The sequence below is a fragment of the Pleurodeles waltl genome, chromosome 5 (assembly GCF_031143425.1).
Source record: "Pleurodeles waltl isolate 20211129_DDA chromosome 5, aPleWal1.hap1.20221129, whole genome shotgun sequence".
Taxonomy (NCBI): domain Eukaryota; kingdom Metazoa; phylum Chordata; class Amphibia; order Caudata; family Salamandridae; genus Pleurodeles; species Pleurodeles waltl.
Window position 1 is genome coordinate 1336243688 of NC_090444.1, and position 10702 is coordinate 1336254389.

Here is a 10702-nt window from a genome sequence, read left to right on the forward strand (position 1 = left end):
AGGAAGGCTAGCACTGAATTCATTAAGGCAATCAAGCTAAAGGATGGGAACAGTATAAGTAGACTAGAGGCAGTCTACAAGCAATCCCAGAAACATGCATGATCTGTCTACATTCTGGGGTTTACTGAGCAGAGGAGGTCACAAGTCCAAGCCACAATTGGACAACATGATCCCTCTGGCACTGTGGGTAGACCACTCTACTCAGATGACTCACAGACTGAGCCTCACACCCCCAAACTAATAATTCCCCCAGCCAGACACAGTGATATGTTTATTTTGGATGAGATCAATGTTTCAATTGAAATCATTATGGATAGCAAACCACCGGGCCCAGATGGCATTCCAGAAGACCTATTTAAGCAAATTTAAGAATAACAAGGAGAATTGGGCAAAATATATTGTGGTGTTGGCTACTCATATTGCCAAGGGTGCGCCTCCCCCTTCCTTTTGGAAACACACAGCAGTTGTACCGATTTATAAGAAGGGGCAAGGAACTCCCCCAGTAACTACAAATCTATAAGCCTTATTGATGTGGTACAGAAAGTCTTCAGTAATCCACTGCTGGCTAAGGTCCAAAAGTGGATTGAGAACAAGAACATCCTGACGCCCTATAAGACAGGATTCAGGGCCAAGACGAGTACTATAGATCAGGTTTATGCTTCTATATTGGACATCATGTTACTAGACAGGAGCGGTCTATGTGTGGCATTCATTAATCTATAATCCACTTTTGAAATGGTTCCACATCAGAAACTGGGGGCTGTATTATTAGATATGGGTATGCCACGTGACATTTTCTCTGTAATTTTCTGCTTGCATGACGGCAACCAGGCCATTATTCAATTGGGGGATGAAGGTCAAATAACTGATCCTATCAACATCAATAAAGGTGTCAGACAGGGATGTGTGCTCACCCCCACTTTATTTCTATTGTTTTTTAAATGAAGTAGTACATTTTTTGTCTATCCCATTGGCAGATGGCCCATCAACTGTTAAGCATAAGATACCAATACTCCTATTTGTGGATGGCACTCTATTGGTAGCCAAGAAACCAGTTGGTCTTCAGCTTCTCTTGAATATATTTGAAGAATTTGGTAAAATATGAGGTCTTGCTATTAGTACCAGCAAGACAAAATGTATGGCTCTTAGCCTGTATACGTTTTTAAGGGGCAGACTGCTTTTGGGTGGAGACGTTTTGGAGAGAGTTAACACCTTTGATTACCTTGGCATTAAGCTGCCAAATAATATGACATGGCAACCCTACATTGATAAAATGGGAACTAAACTTAGACAAATATTTGGTCTTCTCTTGCACGAGCATAGAGCCTCTGTATTTAAACCAGCAGCAGTTGCCAAACAGATTTATGATACAAAGGCTCTGGGGTCTGAAGAACCAGAACCTTTTGGGCCTGGCGGCGCAGGGTACGCCTAAAATCTCCTTGGATTCACCTGCCTCAACTAACAGAGACACGGGACACTCTGTCAGGCGTAAAAGATCAGATTTTATTAGCTAGTACAGTTGTCCAAGAAGTACACAAGGTATGTTCTCAGGAGACTGCCACTTTACTTTGTGGCGCACAATCTTATATACCGTATAAAAACCATTTATTAACTACATACACTCCCAGAACACATAGAAAGGAGCCAGTAAGAATAACGTAAAGATAGAACAGAGCCAATAGAAATGTCGGAAAACAAGACAGCACCAATAGAAGGAATTGGAAAACAAAGTATCAAGTGACTTAAGGTTGCCTCCCCTCCAGCTGTGTTTGTCACCCCTCCCTTGAACTAATTCATTAACCGATCCACAACGAAGTTGCATGTGGTGCGATAAGTTTGTGTGCGTTTGGAGGACAGTTGTGAAATGAGAGAATACTAGCAAAGGACAACGAAGGCCAGACGATAAGATAAGATCGGCGGAGAATAGTGTGAGCCTACAGATAGTTGAAACAAGGATTAGAAAACCAGACAGGGATTAGTGTACTCGGTCAGACCTTAATACCAGCCTTGTAAAGATAGAGGCAGAAGGCTGTTTTGAACACCATGTTGCAGAATAAGCAGAAAAGGCAGAATGGACTTCGTTCGCTGTGCTGCCTGAGTGAAGGCAACATAAAATGGCGGCGGGCCACAAAATGGCGGGTCGATACGATCGTATTAAAAATCGAATTTCCTCAGACCCTCCTTTTGCCAGAACTCAGGCAAGATACACAAACTCATGTTAATCTGAGTCGATGTCTATGGCCATGAGGTCATCAAGCTGTTGCTGTACCATCATTTTGATATTCTCTGCTCTTTGTGACTTGGGTTTGGGAATACATGCAGTAGCACATAGGTTGCAGATGGCAGGACCGCAGTGCATACAAAGACAACAAGAGAATATAAAAGCTAAAATTACTCCAAAGAATGTCAATACCTTCCAACCCCATTTGGACAGTAATCCCCAAAACCACTCTGAAAAGGACCAATCTCCTTCGTCCTGATGAATCGACTCGGAGATTATGTGTAACTTAGAGATAGCTTGGTATACTGTTGGAGCGTCATTAGGTATGAAAATACAGCAACTTGATCCGATCAATTTGCATACTCCACCACGGTCCGCAAGAACAAAGTCTAAGGCAACACGGTTCTGCAAGGTCATAAGACGATCAGCCTGTAGTTCAGCTGTAATGTTACTTAAAGCTCCTACAGTGATGTCTATGGTGGTTTCTACGACACGAACCAATTGCCTTATATTTCTGCTGTTGGCCATTGGACCCCAGAAGGGAAGAAATCCTTTGAGGAAATCTCCTCCCTCTTGTCCTGCTGTGTCTTTCGAATCCACAATCCCTCTGCCATATCTATTTTTATGTTGGTTCGCAGGAGCGGTGTATGTAGGGGGAAGAAGAAAGGCTATATAACAAGTACCAGAGAAATCAGCTGGCAACCATGTATAAGCCCTATCGTGGCAAACGAAGTATGTACCTTGAGATGGTACTAACGGCGGTGAATTCAAGGCTGAATAAACATATGTATGGGAACATAAACTTTCTCTTTGTCCGGTGTTTGGAGTTCTATCATTTATTTGCAGACAGAAATTTCCTTGTTGGGGTATGACCCGTATCGGAGGAGATTTTCCTTGCTTAACCCTATCATTGAGGCTGGAAATGTAATTAGTTATGTTCCAATTGGTATATGCTTTTCTTTCATCTATGGAAGCTTCACTTTTTTCCATGATTTTAGCCATAGCTACCATTCCCTTTATCAATAAACTATGACTGAAATCTGAACCAACACTATGTGAACTGACAGGTTGTTTAATTTTACTTTGATATGCATTATTGAAAATGACAAAATAAGCCCAAGCGGAACCTTCATAGGAGAATGGAAGAACTAAATATGGCATTCCTTTTTCTACCGTATGTGGTATGAGTCCACACACCCAACAGTCAGTTGTATTGATCACTAACTGATGTTGATGTAACAACTGGACAAAGGAATTGTTAAAGTATTCAGTTCTTCTGATGAGTTCATGCTGGGGAAGAGTGTGAAATAGGTGCGGAGAGATAGTAGAAGAAGATGTAGAGGTAGGAGAAGAGACAACTTTTTGCTGCAGAGTAATAATGATCCAGTTTACAGATGCCAAAAGAATACACGACAATATAATGACGCATAGAGCAATACTACAACGACTATATATTTCTTTACAATTATTCTTTACATTTTTACTTTCTCTTTTATCTAATGTAGCCTCCATCTTTCTAAGTGGATGCTCACGGCAATCTTCCTCAATCACTGTAGTCACGATTATCTACCGTCCTATGACACTGTGAGGTCCTGCAGGCCTATTGCCACTTACTCAGGTCGTAACTAAGACTCCTACCGTGACCCTGCAACCGGGATAGAGTACTACATAGGAGAGAAATTTACAAGTTCTTTGGTCTTGGTCTCAAATTATAGCGTTCCTGTCCAGAGGCAGTCTGGTTTTGAAACAATGTTCCTGGATTTGTCGTGTTCAAGCGACGATGCAATGGTATTGCTTCTTGAAGGATGTCGTCGTCCTCTTTCTCAGAAAGTGTTCCAATTAGACGCGCATCACTGAATGGTACAAATTGCGGAACTTTCTCACTTTCAGAGTCACTGATGCCTCTACGGACCCACTGATCGAAAGGCAAGGGCAAAGGCACTTTCTTGCAGTGCACGGCATGCACCCAGTTTTTCTTTCCTTCGACTTTAACTGCTGTTCTTGTGGTCAAAAGAACCAGGCGTGGCTCTCTCCATCTGGGCTCCAAATTTCTCTGTCGTTGGAAATTTTTCGTGCAGACCCAGTCACCTGGTCGGATGGAATGACCTGGGTCTGTGGGAGCCTCTGGTAGAGCACTCTGAACCTGTTGATGAAGAACACGCAATTTAGTTGTAAGGTCATGCAAGTAGTCAATCAACATCGGGTATGGCAAGTCTGAGTATTTCTTAGGGCGAGGAACTCCCCATACATTAGCTGGGCGACCAAATATCACTTCGTAAGGGCTAAGCCCCAAACGAGAGTGTACTGCTGTTCTGGTGGACAGAAGAGCCAATGGTAAAGCATCAGGCCAATTAAGTCCTGTGCTAGCTTGCACCTTAGCAATTTTAAGCTTCAAGGTTCCATTGTAGCATTCTACTAAACCAGCCGACTGTGGGTGATTCGCCGCGTGGAACTTCTGTTTTATGCCAAGACCTGCACAAACTTTTTGCATGACTTGACCCACAAATTCGCTCCCATTGTCACTCCAGACAATGCGCGGCAAACCAAACCTAGGGAAGAATTCTTTCAAAAGTATTTTGGCAGTTGATAAAGCAGTATTGTCCTTCAGAGGGTAGGCTTCTACCCATCTAGAAAAAGCACATACTACCACCAGAACATATTTGAGGTTGTTGCATCGTTCCATGTGAATATAATCGATCTGCAACACCTCAAATGGATATGTTGGAGGAGCAAAATGACCTGCTGGAGTTGGGGTTCCCTTTCCCGGATTGTACATCAAGCAAACAATACAATGTTTTACTACATTATTTGCACACTTTGGGATCCCCTCATTTTGCCACACTGGAGCCAGAAGTTTACATATTCCTTTTGCACTTAGGTGAGCTGGACCATGTGCCATAGTAACTACAGGTAGTACATAAGCATCTGGTAACAGCCAACGTTGATGTTCTGATAATTCAACCCAACATCCCATCTCATCTAACATTCCTGTACTTTCCTTCCACTTTCTCAACTCATTCTCTGTAGCCTCTCCTTGAATTGATTTCACACTCTCTACTGTATCTTCACACATTCCCTTTTCTCTTACGCAGTTTGCGGGACCTGCAACATACATTCGACTTGTGTTGTCTCTGGCTGTCTTTTTCGCTACCTCATCTGCAAATGCATTTCCTCGACCAACATCGTCCACAATCTTTTTGTGTGCACTACACTTCACGATCGCTATCTGAGTAGGCATTGTAAGTGACTCAAGAAGTTCAGTCACTAATGGACCATGTTGTATCTTAGTACCATGGGAAGTAAAGAATCCTCTTTCCTTCCATAAACGCCCAAAGTTAAACGCTACACCAAAAGCGTATTGGCTATCAGTGTACACGTTTACTCTTTTTCCTTCGGATAACACACACGCTCTAGTTAAGGCTATCAATTCAGCTGCCTGAGCTGAATTATGTCTAATGCGTGCTGTCTCCACAATCGTATGCAAAGTAGTAATAGCGTAGGCTGAAACTGTATCTCCATTCGGGAGCTTGAAACAAGAACCATCTACCCATAGTGTTCCATCTGGATTCACTAATGGCGTGTCTTTTAGGTCAATTCTACCCTTAGTCTCTTCTTCAGTACGGAGAAAACAATCATGCTGTTCAGAGACATCTCTCTCTTCTGGAAGAGGCAACAAAGTAGCTGGATTCAGGGTATTACATCGTTTGATGTGTATGTGACTAGCCAAAAGCGTCAGCTCATATCCGGACAACCGAGCACTCGTAAGATGCTGCGTTTTTGTCCTATTTAGTAAAATATCCACTGCATGTGGCACCATAACAATGAGAGTATTATCTAGCACTACTCCAGCAGACTGTCGAATAGAAATTGCTGCTGCCGCTGTCGCCTTAAGACAACTAGGCAATGCTTTAGCTACTGGATCTAACGTAGCTGAGAAATATGCGCATGGTCGCTGTTGATCTCCAAAACGCTGCGTTAAGACTGACAATGCACAACCCTCTCTTTCGTGGACATAGAGCGTAAAGGGCTTACTGTAATCAGGAGTACCCAATACAGGAGCAGAACACAAAGCAATACGCAAATCAGTAAAACTCTTCTGACACTCGTCAGTCCACGGAAGAGGCTGAGGCGTATCTTTTAAAGTTAGCGCCAACAGCGGTTTAGCCAATAAAGAGAAACTCGGAATCCACTGTCTACAATAAGAAGTAATGCCCAAAAAGGCACGTACCTCTCTTTGTGTGGATGGCACTGACATTTGTGCAATTGCCTGAATTCGTTCGGGGGTCAATCGTCGTCCCTCCTTTGACAAGAGATGACCCAAATAAGTCACCTCGCGACAGACATATTGTAATTTAGAAGGAGAAACCTTGTGATTCAGATCAAACAAATGACGCAACAGTGCAACGGTCACGTTTTTGCAAATCTCCTCTGAATCAGCGGCAACTAATAAGTCATCCATGTACTGAATGAGAGCGGCACCGGACGGTAAGGAAAAGGCATCAAGATGACATTTTAGAGCTTGACTGTAAACAGAGGGACTTTCACAATAACCTTGAGGTGCACGTTTAAACCGGAAGCTTCGGCCTCCGAGGGAAAAAACAAAAATATCTCTACTCTCTTCGGCGATGGGAATACTAAAGAAAGCATTCTTTAAATCAATAACTGAAAACCAAGTCGCTGTAGAAGGTATCATCGTCAACAGAGCAGTGATATCTGGGACTACAGGAAACTGCGGTACGACAATCTTGTTTACCTCCTGAAGATCAATTACAAAATGATAAACAGGAGGCTGAGAAGGATCAGTGCGTTTAAGAACCGGAAGAACAGGACTGTTACATGTATTTCCTCTCGTTTCCTCAACCACACCCTTCTGAATCAAATCATGGACAATTTCCAGAAGTGCTTTCGCACCTTCAGTAAAGATTCTGTATTGCGGAATACGTGGCATTTCAGCATTGGGCTTAAGAGTAACAACATAAGGTGGGATCTCAAGACAACCAACGTCATTCGGACCCGTAGCCCAAAGCGTTTCGGGAAGAGAAAGCAATTCAGGTGGAAATTGATCTTTTGATAAGTACATTGGACTAGTCATTTTCTGTCCTAGAGTGAGGTATACACCAGAAGGTGAACAATATATCGTAGCATGCATTCTTTTTAATAGATCTAAACCCAACAGATTTTCACCACAACCATTCGTCAGAAGAAGCGAAGCTTCTAAATCATAAGGGCCTATTGAAACAGGCAAAGGGCAAGAAACTGGATTGCGAACAGGGGCGCCAGAAAATCCTACAGATACATTCGTTAAGCCAGACAAAGGTGCGCCAGGGAGTTTAGAATGAATGATAGAGCTTCTCATGGCACCAGTATCTAAAAGAAATGGCTCTGAAACACCCATTGTAGTGACATTAACATAAGGTCCATTCTGATCCACTGGAATTGACGTAACCCCCTTACTTTGTCCATGGCTGTCCTATTCAAAATGAAGACTTTCATTCCCTCCTTCAATATACTGATCCTCACTGTAATACTGTGTAGACCTAACATTTTGCTGGTCAAAGTAATTTCCGGAATTTGGAGGAACAAAAGAACGCTGCCCTTGGGTTAACACACCTCGACCTCTACCTCTATTTGCTGACTGAAGACCACCACGACCTCGTGAAGCAGATGTTGCTCCATTACGCTGCAACAATGCCGGACAATTGTTCTTAAAATGACCTTCCTCCCTACAATAAGCACATTGATTGGGACCTAGCAAAGGTCTTGGAATGAATGGTTCAGGCTTTTGATACAACCTCTGAAACTGCGGAGGCTGTTGAAACTGAGGCTGAACATAACGAGGAGGATAAGCCTGTTGCAAGAGAACTTTAGTTTTTAATTCTTTCGTCTTTTTCTCTTGTTTTTCCCTTTCTTCTTTGTCTCTATTTTCATAATATTGTGCAGTAGCCAATATCTGGGCGGAAGAAGAAACTGCCCATGAACTCTCGGAGTCTTTTAGCTTGTGTGATAGTTCAGGAAGCAAGTTATATACGAACTTATCCACAAATAATCGCTGTCCCCCTTCTGTAGCCATATCTTGACCACTGTGATCAATGAATGTCTCCTCGAATCGGGTAAAGAAATCGGAAACACTTTCATCTTTCTTTTGTTTACATACTGCTAGCTTATCCCAATTAACTCTCAAAGCAGGCATCATTGTTTTCATTAATGTAATAATCCTACCAGGGAGTTCTGAGATCAAAGCATCGGGCTTTGCACCACCTACTTGACCTCTATCTGCGGCAATAATAGCGTTCCAATCGCCGCCTAATTCTTGAGCGTGATCCTCTCTACGAATTTTAGCCCATATTGTCTGTGGAACTACATTTCCCATCAACATGTCAATATCTGCTAGATTCATAGTACATGCATCAACTGTTTGCGACAACTCTTTATAGTAACCAGCAGGATTTTTGCGTGGATCTGGTAGTGACTGTTTAAGTGCTAAAACTTCAGACCTTTTCCAGGGGACATGTATCCATATGCGCTGAAAATGCGCAGGAATAGCTGGATTAGCACCTGCTGCTGCAACTTCTTCCTTCCATATTGGAGAAACCTCTCTCATGGGATAGTTTTTCAGTGCTGTCCTATCTGAAGGATCAGAATCAGGAAAAGTCTGTGAGAACAATAGGGATCTGAAAGAAATAAGTGTTCTGACAGCGTTTTCAACCTTAGGACCCACAATAAGTCCTTTGTCAAAGTCAGCCTGAACATCTAACAGATCCTGTGGGACCAAACCCAAATTCATATCCTCCCATTCTTTAGCGAGAGTATCGCACATAACTTTAAAAACATATCTCTGCGTAGGTGCATTCCATTGCAGAAAGGTGGACATAATATCAGACGTACTATATTGGGGACCCTTCTTGATCCATCTACAAGCAAGTGAGTCCAATTTTTCTCGCTCTTCGGAGTCTGGGAATTGACTACGAGACTGTCTTCGAGAAAAAGCTGGAGACACATTTAAAGCTTCAAAGAAAGGTGATAAGAGACCAGAGACAGTATCTGCAAATCGCTTACGCATAGATGGAGAATTTGACATAAGGATAGGGGACAAGGTATTAGGTGAATTAACTAAAGGAGCATTAGGAATTGCCAAAGGAGCAGAAGGCAAAGGAGTTAAAGGCAAAGCTGGCATAGGCAATACTTGAGGAGGCAAATGTGGAAAAGCTGGAGCAGGCGGAAGCACAACTGGCGGCTGAACAGGCTGTAACATCGGGGGTGCATTAGCACCTTGTACATAGGGCGGAGGCAATTTCAATAAGTGGGACATTAAGGAATCTTCCTCAAAATCTTTTCTCTTATCAAGGGAAGAGATAGGCAACGTCGGATAGCATTTATCTATTGCCATTTGATGCTGTCTGTCTGAAATTTCCATTGCATTATCTATTTCATCATCTTTGAATTGCTGAGCAGCCTGTATAATCGTCATTCCCTGTGTTTTCCTATCTCGTTTTGCTTGTTTAATTTCTCTCTGTTTGGCTTCCTTACGCCAAAGGCGAAAAGAGTCAAACATTGCCGGCCGGGCTTTTCTTTTAAATAACGTTGCTTCTAAATTATCTAGCACATCAGTTTCGAAACTACCATTTTCTGGCCATTTTAAAACACCATCTTTCTTTGTATATCGGGTCCATGTCTTATTAAAGGCAATAGGACCAACACCATGTTTAGAATAGAGCTCATATGTGGGAGTTCCAACCGAAGGAATCGGACAGGAGTCCTCAAGCTGGGAGTCCCTATTACAACCAAAGCAACAAAGTTTTCCAAACTTAGTCAGACCAGACATCTCACGATTTTTACTGGCTGTTCACAAACATCAAGGGGGTAAAACTTTCAGTTTACACAGCACAAATGCACTTACCCCTCGGCTTTGGCCACTGCAATGGCCAAATCTAAGGACCTAAGGACAAAACAAAGACCAAAATTTGTGGGCGCGACCCACCAAATACTTAACTAAGGATGTCTTCTTACACCAACAGAGGCCCGTCTATCGTCTCGCTTTACCATACATCATCAAAGAAAGGGCCAAGGCAGGGCGGCAGTCAGGGCAGCAGTCGTCAGTAGCCGTCAAGAAGGAGTAACCGCGCTGAAAAAGACCTTCGGACCACTTCGACATACAGGGGTCGCTTGACGTGGCTCACGATTCCTCCAGAATTTTCTTGCGGGGTTCCTCACGACCTTCAGGCAGAACCGGTACCGCTGAAGCCGCCCCACGTTGGGCGCCAGTTGAAGAACCAGAACCTTTTGGGCCTGGCGGCGCAGGGTACGCCTAAAATCTCCTTGGATTCACCTGCCTCAACTAACAGAGACACGGGACACTCTGTCAGGCGTAAAAGATCAGATTTTATTAGCTGCAGTTAGTACAGTTGTCCAAGAAGTACACAAGGTATGTTCTCAGGAGACTGCCACTTTACTTTGTGGCGCACAATCTTATATACCGTATAA